Source organism: Lontra canadensis, unplaced genomic scaffold (genome assembly GCF_010015895.1).
Source record: "Lontra canadensis isolate GAN:19392208 unplaced genomic scaffold, GSC_riverotter_1.0 scaffold128, whole genome shotgun sequence".
NCBI classification, from domain to species: domain Eukaryota; kingdom Metazoa; phylum Chordata; class Mammalia; order Carnivora; family Mustelidae; genus Lontra; species Lontra canadensis.
The window spans coordinates 592,045-612,912 of record NW_022631122.1 but is presented as its reverse complement, the minus strand read 5'-3'; the positions used below and the strand labels follow the sequence as shown (position 1 = coordinate 612,912).

At 37.0% G+C, this 20,868-nt stretch overlaps 1 protein-coding gene and 1 pseudogene across 3 annotated transcripts in view; both read left to right on the top strand.

Moving 5' to 3' along the window:
• The window catches only part of MCTP2 (multiple C2 and transmembrane domain containing 2), a 239,285-nt gene that overhangs the window by 174,853 nt on the left and 43,564 nt on the right, over positions 1-20,868 (top strand). The window lies entirely within an intron of this gene.
• On the top strand, positions 13,934-15,621 carry LOC116857894 (annotated as a pseudogene).

The following is a 20,868-nucleotide window of genomic DNA, read 5'->3' as shown; positions in this document are numbered from 1 at the left end:
CAATTATCTGTGAGCAGAAATCATTATATTAGTTTAAAAAAACTCAAGTTTTGGCATTGTGTAATTTCTATTGATGATTTACTCAGATATTCTATGGTTTTTTCATCTTTAGGCATAAGGGATGGGATCTGGACTATTGTGAAGTTGGTACAGATTTCACAGGACAACCATTTTTAAACCTGTTTTCCCCCTTTATTTTTAATTTTCTTAACTAAAATTGTATGCCTGTGACATTGGTCAGGGTTATAAAGTCCCTTGCTATTGTACTAAATTACTTAGGCATAGTGCTCTGTGTGTGTGTGTGTGTGTGTGTGTGCGTGTGCATGTGAGTGTGAGTGTCTGTACACAGATACACCTTCTCATCAGAGTATGAAATCCAGTTGGTTTAGGAGGACATTTCCTTCCCTAGCTAACTGTTCGTGGTTAGTTTTAATCTGAGTGGGATCACGAATTCCTTGAAAGCAATTTTACCCAGGGATTAAAAACATAATTTCTTTTAAAACATTAGAGGATGCATAGTAGATACGGTAACATTTTTTCCAGTTACTTTCATTATTTCATTTTGGATTTTAGGCATTGTTGAAGCAAAGTTAAAGCATTCAGTAGATCTTTATTTGGTAATCAACTTTCAAAAGTTCTTAAATTGGTTTTTGTGAGTATCTATTTTCATCTGCCATTTTTTTTTCTCTTAAGCTTGGGTTTGAAAATGCTAACTCTAAAGCGATTTGCTGAAACATAAAGCTAATATGCACCTCTTCTCTTTTCTTGTAGTCTCATTTGCAAAACCTTGACAGTACACATTTTCAAGGGGGAACTGCCTTAATTCTAAGAAAATGTAATTATTTTACTTTAAATGCGGTAGGCTCTAGATGCTGTCATCAACAGACAGCTGTAATAGTCTTGAGCAAATTATGTGAATTTCGGCCTTTGTCTCTCTTTTGGACATTTCACCAAGTCTTGTGATAAAGTTCAAAACCAATAAGGTCTTGTATACCATGAGGTTAGATACAGGATTTCTTATAATGGAAGAGGGAGGAAAAGAAAAAAGAACAGAAAAGAAACCCAGCCTTCTTATATTCTGTTTCAATTGCTATTCCAATTACTCATGAGGGAGAAAAGTGGAAAGTAAGTCAGACTCTCAGAAAACCTATTTTGCTGTCTTTGTATAAAGAATATTCAGTTCTCTGTTAGCAGCTGACCAAAATCTAATCCATTAAAAAATATATCGCGGTAAGCAGTTCTTGAAAATGTTTATAATAAATGGTAAAAGCCAAGCTTCTACTGTGAGATTAGCGGTTGGAACAGGATGTGTTCATCAGGAAATGGGTTATTGCCTGACCCATGTGCCTTGCCACATGACCTGCAGGGCAGATGAAGATTTAAAAGCTTGGAGTACAAGGAGTTGATTTGATCCCCCCCCCCCCCGCTCCCACCCAACCTTTGCTTTCTTTTGCATATTACAGTACTATTTATCGCACTTGGCGTTTTTCTCAGTGAGTCGATTATGAAGTTCATCTTGTAGACAAAAAGCATCAAATATTTTGGAGGTTGTCCCCCTCCCTGCCCTCCCATGCTCATCTAATGACCCGTCCATATGAAAGCAATACCAGAGGCTCCCCTTCTCCACAATTTTGCTTCCCATTGTTTTAGTTAGCCAGTGTCAACCAGGGTCCAGGAGCAGATGACCCTCTGTCTGATGTGCATCTAAAGGTCACTGGTAGCCTAGCACTCCGTCCCAGCACCAACATCATTCACCTCACCACACCAAGTATTTTAGTATCTCTCATCATCCCAAGAAGAAGAGGGAGTACCTACAAAAGACACTTTGAGAGAGGCCACATTCACATAACTTCTGTTAGAGTATGTTGTTAGGATTGTTCTGTTTCATTAATCGTTGTTAATCTCTTACCGTGTCTAATTTATAAATTAAATTTTATCATGGGTGTGTATGTAGGGAAAAAAACACAGCATCTATGGGGCTCGGTACTCTGTAGTTTCAGGAGCCACTGGGGGTCTTAGAAGGTATCGCCCCCAGATACCGGGGGTCTACTGTAATTCACTTTTACAGAACAGACTCTGTAGCTTTAAACAATGATAAGAGAATTGTGAAAGACTCTTTTCCAGAAGTCTAGACTCCCTCCCTTCCTCCCTCCCTCCCCCCCTCCCATCTTAAAGATACAGGAAGTACGCAGAGGATTAAGGTGATTTTCCGGCTTTTGCTTGATTGCAGACCAGTCTCAGACCTAGTGGACAGGAGTGCTCATGAGTAATGCCTTCTATGGGGATGATACCTATAGTAACACGCGGAGTGACTAAGAGATCAAATATGCTGGCTAAAAAGCCTTAGGGAAGCATTATGTGTCTGAGGTCTGATCTATTGTCTGGGAGGTCTGAGAGTGTTAATGCACTCTGCAAAGATTACACTCCCTCTCTAATTGCTCCAACACTTCCTTAAAGGATTTAAACAGTCAGGAAAGGTGACGCTCCTTGTCAATTTTTGTCTTGTGCCTGCAGTTGAAGTTTATCTGTCTTTCCGCTGAGACCACTAGATCAAGTAACCTAGCCGTTGTCAAAAGCATAAACTCTGAATTAAGAGTGAAAGCAATGAGAGATGTTATTTACAGCTCCATTATTATTTGCTCTTTAAATGCTTTGCCTTCCATTTCTGGTGTTTGCATTGGGAAAGGGACAGCATATCTGTGTTCAAAATGGGGGCTGAAATGAGGCTAAGGCTTCCCGTCGATTTTTGATCAGATTTTCATCTTTTCGCCATGCCCTAAGGCCCAGGGTAGCCTCTTGCATTTGGGTTATTTCAGTTAAAGACATGGAGGATAGTGAACTTTAGCATTTCCCCTGTGGCCTCCCCCACCCCCAACACACACACACACACACACACACACACACACACACACACACACATTCTGAAATGTTTATCCTGAATTAGTCATTTACAAGATTAACCCACCAGAAGGACCCGGTGACTTTGTCCAGACCATCACTGTAAATTTCAAACATCTTACAAACACATTTTTACAAAGGTCTCTTCTGCCTTAGAGAATGCTTCCTCAATCCTGTGCATCTAGGAGCAGATATAGGAAATCTTATCAGACTCTGTGTCTCTTAATGTTGCTTTGATTATAACTCAGTATTTTCAAAATGACACCGAAAAGCTTAAAGGAAGGTTTTGCCAGTTCTTCCGTGACGGTAGTTCAGGAAATATAGGGGATCTGTGTATCTGAGCAAGCATATTGAATCCTTAAATTCATCGTGCGTATCGCCATAGGAGCGGGGAGGACAAGCTTGCATTCCGCCCCGAGCGTTTTCTACCTGCTACGCACAGTTGCATCATTGAGAGGCAAGAATTCCTCTTAGATCAGTTCAAATCGCTAATATATGTGGCTTAGTGCCTACAATATAATATTTATGTAGCTTCCAAAAGAGACTTGGGAGGATTCCCTGTAATTCACGATGGTAGTCTGAATGATGGGTGTAGAAGGATTTTTTTTTTTTTTTAAGAATTCCTTGTTTGTCCCATGGGATTTTCACACTTTTCGGCTGACGGCACTGTATTTTACTCATACTGTATAAAGCTGTCAGTGTATTCGTTATATGTGTCTCCGGAAGGCTCTGAGCAGATGACAGGAACAATTGCTAGAGGGGAAAAAACACATCTGAATCAACATCTTCGGAGCAGAATTTCTCCAGTGTCTCCCGTTCCTGCTCCTACGTGGACTGTCCCTAGTACTTTTTCTTATCGCATGCTCTCTCACACTGTTGGTAGATTACACTGAATGTTTCATCTGTATATAAAAATTAAAAATTCAAACAAAAATCTGGCCCGCATGAAGAACAGGCCCTTTGGGCATATGGTTCATTATGCATATTCGTTTAATTACTAAAACACTTGGGATGGCTTTCCTGCCCTTGCTTTCAACTTGCAAAGTTGGATCTCTTCTGTTGCACAGAAAATGTAGCACAGAATTCTGCAGGAGCAAAAAAGAAAAGAGGAAAAAAAAATAGAGCCTTTGAAGAAATTACTAGAATTCACGATGAAGCCAGTGGAAAGAAGAATTTCTCTCTTTCTCTGTCTCTCTCTCTCTTTTTCTTTCTCTTTTTGGTCCTCTTCCTCCCATGTCTGTGCCCCTGAAGGCTGGTTTTACTGTGGTTCGTTTATATGAACACAAGCAGGGCAGGAACTGGAGACTGAGGCTTCAGGTTTCAAGTACATTCCTTTGGAGGAGCTCGGGTCTCTCGATGAAGCTGGCTAAGTTTTATTGGTTAGAAGGGGACTACTCTGAAAGTGTGACTTTAATTGATTTTTCAGGGCAAACAGGTGGTGATGGTTTAGACACGCCCTAGCCTCAATGCCATTCCTAATTTGGGGCTGCACATATAATAGCTTTATTAAAATATACAATCTCCTGGCTTTGCTTTTACCTGAACATCTGCCTCTCGGTTTTTAAAGGGCCTTTTAAAATATTTTCATTCTGTGCTTAAGTGGATCGTATCCTAGAAAGGCTGGAGGAAGACTTCATTTTCTATTCGTGTCATCAAACTTACTATTTTGGGTTTGAAATGAAAGGCATTAAAATTCAAGCAGCATCTTTAAATAGGATCATTGTTGTTTCAGGAATTTGTGTTGTGGTGGTGGTGGTTTTGGGCACATTTATTTACACGATGCAACAGATTTTGAATATAACAGGCCAAAAACGGAATTTGTTGGTGCTGGGTTTTGATTTGAACTTTTATTTTGGTGAGCAAAAGATTGAGTGAGTGACTGTGTGTGAGTGGATAGGAAAGAGAAAGAGAATACGCACACGTGTGAGCGTGTGTGTGTGTGTGTGTGTGTACATACTGAAGGACCTTATTTGGGGTTCCTTCCTGGTTTATAGTGATGTCTCAGTGTTGTAGGAAATCTTCTCAGATTCCCCCAATCACAAGAAATTCAGGACTCTGAAAAGCATGTTTCAGGGAGAGAAAGATCCAAACCTGCCTTCATGTTTGTGTGTGGTGACAGGTATGTGAGCCTCTGATAGAAATTGCGTTCCTCTTGAAGAAAATAGGTAGTCTGTCAGGGTAATGGGAGACCACTGAAGGCATTCTCATTCAGACTCCTTAAGGGATTGTGCCTTGCTAGAAATAACATCACTCCCTCATCACTATTGGAGGGTTCCTGAATTAGAGCACCTTGGTCTGTTTTAAGCACACTGATTATGTACAGAGCTATTGCAGGCTTAATGGGAATGGATTGCAAGCCTCCTTCTTTTAGTGCCAGAAATAAAGCTACAAGGAGAGTAACTTAATACAGTGAACTGCTTTACTTGATCACTGCGCTAATGCTAATTAGATACACTTGCTTTATTACCCAGAGCGATTTTTTTCTGCATTCATTCTGATCTAATCTTTCTATGAACATGAAGGAGTCAGTCATGAGTGTGATTTTTAAACTCTTAGTCACAATTGTAGCCTGATGTTCGTGGGACCAAAGTCAGAGAACACTTTTCGAGAATGCTTAGTCCACTGAGAATACAATTAGAGCCCCATCGGACTTCTACCCTCAAACGGTGCCCACCATGCCAACTGTTACACGTCTGAAATAATATTTATAGGTACATGTAATGGGATTTTTTTTTCCTTGACCCCTTCAAGATACCCAGCTTTATGGGGAGTAAATAAAAGGGTGAGGATTTGTCCTCCCTTCCTTTAATCAGAGCAGAGAATTTGCCGATGGCTTTGAAAGATATATTTACCAAAATCAGACTTTCAACGGCTCAATTACCAGTTTCTGCAAAAACACGAAATGCAAAATGTATTGTTTGGTGGAAGACCTGAAATTATGATCATTCCAGGAGGAAAAAGCTGATAGTCACAGCCCATTTGTGGCTTTCATTGGTTTAGTTCAGTGCTTTTCTACTTTGCAAATGAGTTGTTCTGCCTGTATGAGTGGTGTGGACTTTTATTGGGTCATTGTTTGACCATTTTCCATTTATATAATATCATCTCACTGGCCTAAAATCAAGATGCTGGATGGGCTATGTTCTATTCTTGTTGCTCTAAGGGGGTGTCTATTTCCTTTCTGTTTCCAACTTACAGAGCCTGCCCATGTTCCCTGGTTCATGGTCCTTTCCTCCAGCCTCACATCCAGCAAGGGAACATTGTTGAGTCCTCACACAGCATCTCTCTGGCCTTGCTTTGCCCTCCCATCTTTTTCTGACTTTTCTCTTCTGCTTCCACCTTCCATGTGTAAGGACTGACCCTTGTGATGTCATTGGACTCAACCAGGTAATCCATGCTGGTTGCCCTATGTTAAGGTTAGACGGTGAGCCACCTGAACTCCATCTGTCACCTTAGTTTCCCTTTGCACTGAAACATATGCACAGGTTCTGGGGTCTAGGACATGTACATGGTTTGGGGAACCATTGTTCAGACTACCACAATGAGGCCCTTCATTGCAGTCCTTCATTCCTGTTGTTTGTCTGATGCATAAAGATTTATGAAGCAAGCATTGGCTCCTTGCATAGGAAGGAACTAAGTGAGGCATACGTTTGGGAGGAGGGAAGAGGTTACAGACTATGGACATTTCAGTCAGAGTGACTGGGAGTACTGTAGTTACAAATACACAGAAGTCACATGTTATCAGCAACTTGAAAGATTTCTGGTATTTGGTTAGCTCACTTGGCTTCCCTCAGGGCTACTGGTGTATGATGGAGGGCTTTACCTCTAGGAGGAAGCTGTGTGCCTCTCTACATGGTAGGTCTTGCATATAAAAACCCCAACAAGAAGAGTAATGGGTGGGCTGGTTTCATAGGCCAACCCAAAGGGCTGAGGAGACCAGGAATGACTTGAAGGGTTGTCCAGAACCCAGAAGTAATTCCTGACGAGCAGATGAGTATAATTGGGCATGAAATCAATAGTGTTTCCCCACATGACTTCCCACAGTTCCTCAAAATCCAAACCATGTTTAAGGAACAAACAAAAGCCTATAATCTTTTAAAAAAAATATTTATTTATTTGAGAGAGAGGGAGAATGCAAGCAGAGGGAGAAGGAGAGAGAGAATCCTTAAGCAGACTCCCTCCTGAGCGTGGAGCCCTACGTGTGGCTTGATCCCAGAACCCCAGGATCATGACTTGAGCCAAAATCAAGAGCCAGATATTTAACTGACCCAGGTGCCCCCAAACCCAAAGCCTATATTCTTTGTAAAATATCCCTTAGCATCCCGGACAAAAGTGATCTCGCCCTTTCTCCTGGTTTATTGCACTTCCTTCCTAAAAGGTTTTTCTGTTTCTCATTTCATTACTCCATTCCCATAATTAAGGGGAAAATTATCTAGTTAACATTATCTAGTTAAATAACCGATCCTGTTATTTTTGGGTTTAGCTTATAATCGCATCTTCAACATATTACCCTGACATACAGGTCTAGCTGGCCCCCACTTAGTACCCTCCCTTATCTCCAGCCCCATTTCTCTATGATCCCACCCAATTAGTTGTCTCACCACCTCTAAGCATGGGAAGCCTTTAATTTTTTTTTTTTAACCACTGTCGTGTCTTTTGCTTGTGCTTTCTTTCTCTTACTACAAAGAAGTCTAAAGTAAGCATTGCCCCTCTCTAGCATTGGACAAACACAAAGGAATAAGTGAGTAAATGTCTTCTCATAGAACCAGTGAATGGCCAGCGTGCTTTTCCACAGAAATAATTCATGACATAGAGACCAACAAACCTTATCTTCCAAGGGTCTTTCTTCTTGCTTCCATTACTGTCTTTTGACTTGGATGCTGTCATTCACCTGCTTTAAGAAGCCTGGCAGTGATGATGACTCCTCCCTTCCATTCTTGCCTTGAGTCCTCTCAACAGTGCTCGAGGCAGACACTATCCTTCTCATTTTACAGATGAAAAAATATTATGTAATGTTTCCAAGAGCACATTGCTAGGACAGAGAGAGCCATGATTTAGATCCAATCAAAATGAGTATGTCCCAAGCACCATTAAATAAATGTTTAATGTTAGAAAATGTAAGTGCCTCAGAACTGTTGGAAATAACACAACAGGGAAAAGTACAGTGTGGTAGTTAAGAGCACTTGGCTCCATAGTCAAAGTCAACCACAAATTTAAATATTAACAATTTTATTTTCTCATTTGAAGTGTTCTTTTGATTACTGTATGATCATATGTAATGATGTACTCTGATATTTTTATTTACAACCATATGTAAATAAAACATGATGAGGAACTCCAGAAATGTGTGTGTGTGTGTGTGTGTGTGTGTGTGTGTGTGTATGCGCATGCGTGAGTTTGAGGGAGTTTATACTGTAGCTTCTGGATGACAGAAAGGGTCTTATTCCTTTTTTAAAATAACAGCAAATTCTCCATACATAATAAACAGCCCATGAATGTTGGTTGGATGGAAGTTTGAATTAATTAATCAACTCAGCAGTTTTAATTGATTCGGAACCTGTGGTATATTTGCCCATCTTGGCTTTCCGGGAATTGATGTAGAATGGAAATAAAGAACTCGCCAGGACTTTCTCCTGCTCACCATTTTCAAGCCACACACAAATGTTCACATGGGGGATGCTGCACTGGGGGGATATTTGTAATTCATGCATCTGAAGTATCTCGGGTTCTATCCTCTTGCCTTTGTATAAAACCATCCTTTGGATTCTGATTTAGGGCTTCCTGGTCTGCCCTCCAGATTACTACAAGCTGCCTTATGTTGTGCTGTCACCCAACTGCAGTTTTGGGGGACAGGTTGTTCAAATGCAAAGGATTCAGTTAGACTTTTAACACTCATTTTGATTCCCGTTTCAATTCAATAAATCTTTGAGTTTCTATTACATACAAGACACCATCCTATGTTTTATAAGATATACAGATATAAATTATATATGCTTCAGGATTTCAAAGGGTAAAACTTGAACAAAATGACCATGATGCCAGGCAAAATACATTTACTTGGTATTTATAGAACCAATTACAAGGCATTATGAAACACTGGGTAACATAGTGGCTTGTTCCAACTAGGGCAACCAGTGAGAAAGAAAAAAAAATAGAAAAGAACATTTGTAGGGGCACTTGGATTAAGGGAGCGAACCAGGCTCCCCACAGAGTGGGGAACCTGACATGGGGCTCCATCCCAGGACCCTGGGATCATGACCTGAGCTGAAATAAGAGGCTTTAACCCACTAAGCCTCCCAGGCACCCCTTTTGTTTTGTTTTGTTTCCATTTTTGTTTTTGGCTATTACAAAGAGTGTTCTTAAGATACTGGAATGCATTTCATCTGGTGGGCATGTGCAAGTGTTTAGAGTCAGGCTCCTGATGTGTGATGCCTGCACAGCAGCCAACAGCATCACCTGGGAACGTTGTAGAAATGGGATTTCCTGGGCCCCACCCAAACCTGTGGAACCAGAAATTCCAGGGGTAAGGCCCAGCAACCTTGTTTAAACCAGTCCCCTAGTATTTCTCATGTACACTAATTCTCGTGTACACTAATATTTGAAACCCGCCACTCCCAGATTTATACTGAAGAGTGGAGTTAGGAGGTTATCCGATCTACACATTGTGTTTTGTCAATGCGAACCATTTCCCAAGTGATTGAACACCAGACATCAAATCAAAACTTATTGTTGTTCTGCATGTTGGAAGACTCTTGGGATTCTCTGACTTTTTAAATTCTATCCCATCTGGTGTGTGATATGGTAACTTGGTGTAGTTTTAATTTGCATTTTTCTCATTACAAATAAGAGTTATATGTTTGGGGGGCCTTTATGCTGCTTTTGTTCTTCTTTACCCCCTCCGTTTTTACTGATTTATAGAAGTGTCTCATTAATCTAGAGAGAAATTCTTTGTGAGAGAAATATCTTCTCCAAGTTTGTGGCTTATTTCTTCAGTCTATATTAACATGTGATGAAAATATTCTTGTATTTCATGTCAGATTTATCAGTTTTTTTTTCTGTGGTTTGTGTATTTTGTATCATTATTGAGGATTGTTTGTATCCCAAAGTTATAAAGATGTTCTTTAATTTTTTGTTTTTTACACTAAATTTTTAAAAAAGATTTTAGTTATTTATTTGACAGAGAGACAGAGAAAGAGAGAACACATGGAGGCAGAGCAGCAGGCAGAGAGAGAGGGAGAAGCAGACACCCCACTGAGCAGGGAGCCCAACATGGGGCTCGATCCCAGGACCCTGTGATCATGACCTGAGCTGAAGGCAGACACTTAACCAACTGAGCCACCCACGTGCCCCTACATTAAATTTTTAAAGCTACTTTTGATTTCATTGTTGTTTTCTAGCTATCCAGTTAAACTAGTTACAGTTCTTGAATCTTCTACTTTTTTCCTAGTGATCTGCAATTTTCAGAAAATTATAGATCAGGTTTCCACATGTGGGTGGGCTTGCCCATTGGTCTCTTGTCTATACCCATAATATTACACAAACATCATTTGGCTTTAGCGTGATTCTAATTTATTTTTAATTTTCAGGAATGCCTTGGCTATTCTTGGCTTTTTGCCCTTCCACATAAAAGTTGGAATTGATATGCTATAGTCCACAAAAATAGAACAAGACAAAACCAGTATTGAAAAATAAGTCACACTCAAAATTAGTTAACTGTCAAAATCAAGACATTGAAAAATTACAGCAAAATGAAACCAAATGAGTTAGAAATAAAAATAAGAGCAAAATCAATGAAGTAGAATACATGTATAAAATAAAAAGGAAAATAAAATTAAAAATTGTCTCTTCAAAAAAAGCTTAGTAAAATTGATTATTTTTTGAGCGTTTTCAACGTACAAAATAAAGGCACAAGTAAACAGTGTCTGACATTAAAATGAGAAAAAAATAGATGAAGCAGAGATTAAACATAAGAGGATACTATGAAATCTTATGCTTAAAATGTTAAAAAAATATGAAATAGATTAAACTTACAGAACAACATATTAAAGTGACTGAAAAAGAATGAGAACATAAATGACCTTAAAACCATTAAATAATTGAATCAGTAATTTAATATCCTTCCAGAAAATAAAACACAAGCTGAGGCAACTTTAGAGGTAAATTTTACCAAACTTTTTAAGAACATATAAATCCTGTCATACATACATTCCTTCCAATTGTCTTCTGGCTCTTACCATTTCTTTGGAAGAGTCCGTTGTCAGTTTGATTGTTGTTCATTGGGAAGACTTGCTTTCCTTTCCTTTCCTTTCCTTTCCTTTCCTTTCCTTTCCTTTCCTTTCCTTTCCTTCCTTTCCTTTCCTTTCCTCCTTCCTTTTCTTTCTCCTTTCCTTTTCCTTCCTTCTTCCTTCCTTCCTTTCTTCCTTTTTCTCCCCAGCGTCTGCCTTTCAAGCTTATTTTTGTCATCAGTTACGTGCAGTTTTGCTCTGAGGTGCCTACATGTGGTTTTCCTTCTCTTCATCGTATTTGAGTTTCTTTAAATATGTAACTTCACATCTTTTATAAATTTTGGACAGTTCTCATCCAGTATAATTTATAGCTTTTCCTCTATTCTCTCTTTCCTTTCTTCTCCTGGATTCCATATTTTTAGGTATAAATTAAATTTTTCTCAGTGTGCATGGGGTTTTTGTACTGTATTTTCTTAGCGTATTTATCTGTTTTCTGCCAATACACCAAATCATGAATCTTCTCTTTTCTGTTCTGTTATTAAATTCATTTCGTGAGTTCACCCTTTTACTTATCCTTTTTTTTTTTAAATTTCTAGCCTTCCATTAGATTCTGTTTTAGAGATTCCAATTCTCTGCTGATATTCTGCATGCTGTTACCCATTTTCCTGTATGTAGTAATCAAAACTATTTTAAAATTCATATCTGTTTACTCTAACCTCTTAATCACTACTTATTCTGGTTGTCTGTTTTTCTCTTAATTTTTGGTCATTCTTTTTAATCCTAACCATGACTAATTATTTTTTTATTAAATATTGCATAAGATGTATTAAAATGATAAAGGGGATATGGAACTGTGTTGTTTCCACTGAGAGGATATAGAGGAGGTAATAAGAGTCTAACAAGTCTTTATGATACATTTAGGGTTGTAATGATCCAAGGTAGGAGGATTTCAGGCATTTTGAGGGTGGGTCTATTTCTAGTTACCCCTACGCTTCTGCAGAGCCCTTCAGGTGTCTTAATAAAAGCCTGTTGTGTCTACGGGAGCCCTTTGTTCCTACTACTCCTTTGCAGTCCGTGAGATGGCTAAAAGCTTTTAGTTTCCACTTTCTGCTTGGTCTCAACCTTTCACCCTAAACATGCATGTCTTAGAAAATCATAAATCAGGAGAACTGCATGGCGAATGATGGGCTTGAATCTCTCCTGTTCATTTTGTCTCTGAAGTTTCGGCTGCCATAATTTCTGTGTACTCTGATTTTTTAGCTCCCTAGATTATTAAAACAGAAGCAAGCTCTAACCTGCTATTCTAACTCTGGTCATTATGTCATCCCACATAGTGAATTGGGCAAAAGAAACAAAAAATAAATAAATGAATAAATAAAATCCCCGAAAGAGATAAAGCAGTAGCAAACCAAGCTACCAAGCTTCACCTCATTGCATTTGTCTTCCATTCTTGGTCTTGTCTTCATGGACCCTGGATACCTTTATTGTTCTCAGATGTCTTGAACTAGAGTTTGTTAATTTGGGTGTAGTATCCAGTCTTCACAGTTGTTTTATGGGTCTTTGTTTTTGTGTGAGTTTTGTTTTTCTGCAGGAAGATTGAGGTAGAGCTTCAACTTCATGCTGAAAGATTGAAGTTTATGTTTCTCCTTAACACATGGGTTTAACATGAAGGTGTCTTAGGATTCTTTAAATCAAACCATACCACTCCCAATTTATGGGTTTTACTGACTCCCCATTTTGTTCTAGATTGTCTCATTACACACAAAGTAGCCTCTTTTTTTGTAAGTCAATATTTATTTAGATTGGTGTACAGATTTATTATTGCTTTTGAGCACATACATCCTTGCATTCAGCCTTTGGACCAGGAATAATTTTCCTTCTCTTTAAAATAAATCTGTACACTTTCATGAGCATCTTTTGGTGATAAGCACTGCTGGCTCATATATTTCTGAAAATGTCTTTGTTTTACTCATAAGATAATTTGCTAGATATACTATTCTGAATTGAAAGACTGAAATTTTATATGTGCTATAGTGTCTTTTTGCTTTCCTTGTTGCACTGAGATAAAGTCACTCAAATTGCTTTTTCTTTGCAGTTGAGCTGTTTTTCATCTTTAGCTTTAGTTTCTTTTTTGTTCCCAGGTGTTTTTCCATTCTGCTATGGCATTTTTATATCTAAATTCTTCATATATCATGGTATATATGGTATCGTGGTATGTATACATATGGTATATATATCATGGTATATATATCTTTCCTTTCTTTCCTTCCTTCCTCCCTTCCTTCCTTCCTTCCTTCCTTCTTGTTTGTTTCCTATATGGGTATCTTTCTACAATTTTGGGAAATTCTCAGCATTTTATCTTCATATATTGCTTCTTTCCCATTCTAGCATTAACTCTTTCTCCCTACCCTGAGCATCTCCTTTGTATCATCCATGTCTTTTAACTTCTCTTTATATCTGTATCTCTGTCTCTCTGATCTACATTCTGAATAATTACTTCAGAATCATTTTGCATTTCACTTATTTTCTCTTCAGCTTCTCCTAATCTTTTAATCAGTACACTGATGGTGTTTAAATTGCATCCTTACCACTTTATATTATTCCTCACCAATAATCCAGCTCAAATTCCATGGTCCATCTTTAAAATAATTTCCTTTCCTTCTCTACCTTCATTATATTCAGTTAGCAGAGCCTTAGGAAAGCATGGCTATTGGAAAAAAAATTTAGTGCCTCTTGACAGATGTAGTACAATTTCCGTAATCCTTTCTCCTTTCCTCTCTTCTAAATTATGTAATAATGTCTGTCCTCAAGCTCTAATTCCTCCTCCCTATCCTCAGTCAGATCATGACAGTGGATAACATAAGGGTCCTTCTTCTGCTCATAGCCCTTCAATAGCCACTCCCTTAGAATATACTTCAGAGAACTTACAGCCATGTTCCAGGCCCCTCAAGACTGACTCCTGTTCCTTTCTCACTTCTGTTCTCTTTCTAAGTGTCTTACTCACTCTGATCAGCCACAGGGGTTCTTGCTATTCCTTGCACGTACCAGGCATACTCGCACTTTGGGACCTTTGGATGCGCTATTCCTTTTGACCAGAAACACAACTGAACTGGATTTCCACACTTCCTCCAAGGAATTGGATCACACGTTGCTCTCTCCACAAGGCCTTCCCTGGCCGCTTCCACTTATAATTGTACCCCTTTACCTGTTGCCTCGTATTCCCTTCCTTTCATCCCTGTTTGGTTTATTTTCACATTTCTAGTTTTTAATCATCTGTTACATAATATAGAGTTTGCTTATTTATTTTATCTATCTCATGCCTATCCCCAAATACAATGTAGGTTCTATTAAGGCTGTTTTGTTATTGTTGAAATTGTTAGGGGTGGTGGTAGGTTTGCTGGTTTTGTTCACTCTTGTCTCTCAATCAACGTGGTTCAGCTTTTCCTGCTGGAACCATGGAAGATACAGAGGAGAAGAAAAGGAAGGTTCCTGCTGTGTCAGCAACCCTTAAGGAAAACAAACAAACAATTTCACAGAGCTGTAGATCAACCACCTGAGTAAGACATTTGCCCAAAACATGCTTTGAAAGGCAAACAGGAAGTTTATCTATGAAAAAGCTAAGCATTACCACAATGAATATGGGCAGATGTACAGAACTGAGATCAAATAGCTAGGATGGTAAGAAAAGCTGGCAACTTCTACATACCTGCAGAACCCAAGTTGGCATTTGTCATCAGGATGAGAGGTATTAGTGGTGTGAGGCCAAAGGTTCAAGGATTGTGGAACCATATATGGCATGGAGGTACCCAAACCTGAAGTCAGTGAATGAATTGATCTATAAGCATGGTTGTGGCAAAATCAAGAAAAAGTGAATTGCTCTCGTAGATAACACATTGGTTGCTCATAAATAAGATCTGATTGATAAATACGGCATGATTTGGTATGGAATTCTGATCCATGAGATCTATACTGTTGGAAAATATTTCAAAGAAGAAATAACTTCTTATGGACCTTCGAATTACCTTCTCCTTAAAGGGGAATGAAGAAAAAGAGCACCACTTTTTGTAGAAAGTGAAGATGCTGACAACAGGGAAGACCAGATCAATAGGCTATTTAGAAGGATGAACTAAGGTATCTACCATGATTATTTTTGTGATCTGGTCAGTTAATAAATTACTACTTCAAATTGAAAAAAAGAAAAAAAATTAAAAAGAGTAAATCAACATGGTTTGTAGTATTCAACAAATATTTAATGAAGGGAAAATGAACAATGAATTTATACGTGAAGTAAAGCAGTGATGATAAGGTGGGGTTAGTATATAGTGCTCTGGGTTGCGTTTAAAGGAAAAATGCCTAAGGTGATGAAATGCTGAAGGAGTAGCTTTCTAGATGCACAAAGGGTATGTTCAAAAGCAAAATCCTGAACACCATTTCATGTATGGGGTCTGCAAATAGTGTATCTTGATTGTGAATCTAGAATTTGTGAAGGATATTAGCTTATGCATAATAGTCAAGTATAAGCAAGTTCAAGGAAGATCTTACATATTAAACTATCATGTCTCCGTGTCATAACGTAGGCCAGAAAGCTATAAAGACTTTTAATCAGATGAGTGGACATTAGAAGACCTGGAGGTGTTTTTTGGTGTATACTCTGGTTTTCCTTTATTACAGTAGTATATACAATACTTTTTTTTCTCTTTTCACAGTAATAAAGTAAGTTCTACTTTCTTGAGAAGTAGCTGCTTACTGATTTGTTAGAACAATGAATGTGTACTTGGTCAAATTAAAAACAGATTCTTATATTACTCTCTCTTTGTTTAACCTTGGAGTTCTTTGGAATAGAAGTAGCATAACTTTGTTTCATCTTTACCTAATACCTTTATTCTAAAATAATCATGTGTATAAGACTCTCTGCTCAAATTATGCCCTGTGCTGATGGATGGTTACTCATAAAGACTGTATGATTATTTCAAGACACTGTTTTTAAATATTTTAATTTTTAGTATAACAAATGAACTGATTTTCACAATATTGGGAAAGAAATGTGTGTTTTTTTTTCTTGTTGGTCATAAGGCAAAGACCACTCCAGTGGTTTTCACTGAGGGTTAGTCTCCTCTTCAGTATTTTGCAGATGAAACACCTTCTAACCCCTTTGAATATTCAACCCAAGCTATTGAACTTTGAAGCAGAAGTGCCTTAACCAAAATAAATCAACTAGCCTTTCCTTCATGCTTCTTGGGATGTTGCTTATCTGTATGATTTTAACTCAGTGGCCTAGTAAGGTGGGAGTTTGGGCTGGTAGCAAGGAAGGTGATTATTGGGTTAATTTTCATCTGTTTTCCTTCCAGGATATCTGTTCATTTTTACTCTGACGTTAAGTCTTAACTGTATTTGTGAAATGAATCTTGACCTCTTTTTTCTCTCTTTAGAAACCTCAGTGTTTGAGTTGTAGGAATGAGTAACTTAGAAAGTATAGTGTTCATGACTGAAACTTGATATAAAAGTTTTTCAGCAATTTCCTACCAAAAGTGAACATTTTTTATTATGTACTTAATGTATTTATGCCATCTTAAGTCATCCTATGTCATTCTACACAGTAGAATAGCAATTTAAGACTACCTAGTTAATCTGACCAATATTGGGTCAAGGTGATATTTTGTAAACAGTAATCATATTAACATGAGCCTAATCTGAGTGGTAAGTCTAGTGATTTATGAGAACAAACAAAAAGAGCAACCTTATCAAAACTTTTATATTGAAATGAGGATCTTGATTCCATTTTTCAATTTCTTTTAACATTATTTTCATGGGCAATGTGTGATCATAATTTGTATGTTTGTTTTGTTTGTCTCAACAAAGGTAGTGTTTTTAGGAGTTATTCAGAGACTTGGCTTCATGTAATCTGGCTGTTTTCTAGTCTTAAATCTACTCTCAAGGGACAGGACAGAATCTTAATATAATTTCAAATGAGGCTATCCCAGAGTATTTAGGAAAATAGTAGTGCCATTGTACTTGGTATCCCAAGTTAAATATTTGCAAGCGAGGCATCCTCTTGGATGTGTAGAAGGTAATTCAGCCGTTGGATTGCTTGATTACTTATTTACAAAAGACTTCATAATGAAACCTGAGGAAAACATAGCCTGATTTGTTCTTTAAAACTTTTTGTGATGTAAGGTAACATCTTTCTCCTGTCATATCTAATTAAACAATATCTAGAAGATTTGCACAAATGTCTATGGCAGTGCTGGATAATTTCGTCAATCACAGCTCCCTTGGTACCACGGACTCTCTCACACATATTTCTATCTTTAGCATTTTCCCTAGAAAAACATGAAGTCTCTTTATGAATCACTTTTTCCTTATCTGAGATTTGTCATGTATTTATTTTTGAACCTATTTTTATAAAAATTTTGATACGTTTTGAGGCAAAAAATGAAGAAATATCTGTAGCTAAAGATTTAAGGCAATTTCTTAAAGTTACATTTTGGGAGAAGATACAGACTGGGTCACCTTTGCATCTGGGTCATGGAATGTCGGAAGGAAATCCACAAGATAGAGTAAGAATCAGAGAAATAGAGCTTCCTGTACTGGTTCTGATGTTTTGTAGATGTTTCAATTCTGAGCAATGTTCCATTGAATGGATATATTATGTTCACTTGTTGCTGGACATTTGGGCTCTTGCCTGTTTTGCTGTTACTTGGAATAAAGCTGCTATGCTCTGAACATTTGTGAACAAGTCTTTGTGGGACATACATTATTTATGTTAAATTTCTTCACTTCAGAGTAGAAAGGCTGTGGATTATAGTAAACGTATGCTCAAGTTTTTGAGAAATTTCCAGGTGGTTTTCCAAATCAGTTGTGTCATTTTGTATTTTTACCTGGAGTGTTTGAGAAATCTTATTGTTCCACAAACTGTCAATACTTTCTCTCTTGTCAGGGTTTTTGATTGTAGTCTTTCTAGTAAGCATGCATTGCTATTTCCCAGGGGCCTTTTTTGCATTTACTTGAAGGATAATCATGTTCCATATTTTTTATGTACTTTTATGTATTCACATAAATTTCTGTATGTGTGAAGGGCCTGGCCAAATCTTTGGCTCATTTTCATTGGATTATCTTCTTGTTAATTCTTGTAAGAATTCCTTATATATTCTGGGTACAACTTGTCTTTCAGTGTATGTGTAGATAATATTGTTCCTCATTTTGTGACTTTTCCCCTTTCTTAGCTGTGTCTTTCAAAGAGCAAATGAAGATTGCTGCCAATAAACTCCACTTTTTCTTTTATTTACATTATTCTTTGTAAATAATTATTTTTTGTATCTTATTTTTGTATCTTAAGAAATGTCACCCAAGATGGCAAAGGTTTTTCCTCATATGTTTTCTTAGAAGTTTTAAAATTTGAACATTTATATTAAAATATTATAATCCATTTAGAGTTATTTCCTATATATTGTAGGTGGTAAGGATTAATGATTTTCTTTTTTCCCTCATACATGTATCCAGTTGTTCCAGCACCATTTGTTGAAAAGACTCTTGTTTCTCCTATACAGTTATCTTGACAACTTTCTTAATTAACTGCATGTATGTGGATCTGTTTCTGGACCTGTTTTCTGTTCCTATGATCACTATGCCTATCTTTTTGCTAGCATCACACTGTCTTCATTACTATATATTTATAAATTATGAAATTAGGCAGTGTAAGCTTTATTGTTAAAATTGCTTTAATGATCCTGTCACTTGCATTTCCAGATAATATTTAGAATCAGCTTGTCAATTTCTACAAAATTAAGATTGCTTGCTTCTACAGATCAGTTTATAGACAACTGCCATGTAAACAATATTGAGTCTTCCAACCCATGAATGAATGGTATATCTATCCACTTACTTATTTTATAATGTAATCTTATAATTTCCAGTGAAGAGATCCTCTTGTATTTTATGAATTTTATTCCTATATATTTTATGGGTTTTGATGATACCATAAATGGAAATCTTAAAATGTCATAATCCAGAGGTTATTTTTGAAACTAGCATATAAATATGGAATTTACTTTAAGAAATAACTTTATACTCTGTGACTTTGCTGGATTTAATTATTTCTAGGATTGCTTTGTAGATTCTTTAGAATTTTCTGTGTTAAAAATCATGTCATCTATAGAGATAGTTTTGTTGTTTTCTTTCTTATTTGAGCTTTTTATTTCATTTCTTTTACTTTATTGCAATGGTTAGAATATTTAGTCTAATGCTGAATAGAGGTAGTAAGACCAGACATCCTTACCTTTTCCCTACTTTTAGAAGGTTACTATGCAGTTTTTATTCTCATCTCTGCTTTTTATTCTTATAGTATTTATTCCATTAACATTTAATGTAACTATTGATATTGTTGGACTTAGATAACCATTTTATTATTTTCCACTTGTCTACTATGCTCCTTATTCCTGTTTCTCTTTTGTGCCTTTTAATATTCTATTTTAACTCACTGGAGTATTCTTTCAGTGATGGTTCTAGGGATTAAAGTGCATGTGTGAATGTGTAATCTCCCTTAATTTTTGATAGTCAATTTAGAGGTATTATTGAATCACTTCATCTAAAACGTAGAAATAATGCAATTCATCTAAGTCCATTTATCCACTCATCCCTACCTCCTTTATATTTTAGTTTTCATGTATATCACATATACATAAGTACATTATATATCCTACCAAGATGATGCTATAAGCATAGCTTTAAACAACTGTATGGATCCTAAAGAAAATAAAATTAAAAAATAGTCTTTAATATTGTCCTATGTATCCACCATCTGATGCTCTCTGTTTCTTCCTGAAGTTTGAGTTTCCCTTCATTCTGAAGAACTCCTTTAGCATTTATTGATATGTAGTTATACTGGTAAAGAATTCTTTTCATTTTCTTTTATCTAAATCTTTACTTCACATTCATTCATAAAGGATATTTTCCCTGGGTATAGAATTCTGGGTTTACAGTTTTTGTTTCTCTTACTGTTGTTCATTTTAACACTTTAAAATGTTGCAGTGTCTCCTTGCCTCCATGGTTTCTAATGTGATATTCATGTCCATTCAAATAGTTATGTTCACAAAAATTGTAGTGTGATGTTTGTGTGATTACAATATAGTGTGTGTGATGACAATATAGATGCCTAAGCCTAGTTTTCTTAAATGTATTCTGCTTAGGTTTCTCTAAAAAGTGTTCAGCCATTAGTTCTTTACATAATTTTGAACTTCTTCCTTTCTCTGAGATTCCAAAAATCTATTTTAGAACTTCTGAAATTATCCCATGGACCACAGACAGTCTATTAAATTTTTTCCAAACATTTTTCGCTTTCAGATAGGATTTCATTGTTTGTTTTTTTTTTTTAAGATTTTATTTATTTATTTATTAGAGAGAGAAAGAGAGTGGAGGAGGAGCAGAAGGAGAAAGACAAGCAGACTCTACACTGAGTGCAGAGCCTGACATGGAGCTTGATCCCAGGACCCTGACATCATGACCTGAGCCAAAATTGAGAGTCCGATGCTTAACCAACTGAGACACCTAGGTGCCCCAGATAAGATTTCCTTTGATCTATCTTTATGTTCACTGACTTTTTCTTCTTAATTCTGCTCCTGAGCATATCCACTGAATTTTTTGAAAGTTTTAGATATCATATTTTTTAGATGGGCAATTTTCACTTTTATTATTTTTTTGTATTTTCATCATCTTTACCAGTTTTCATTTATTATATTAGTTTATTTTCCTT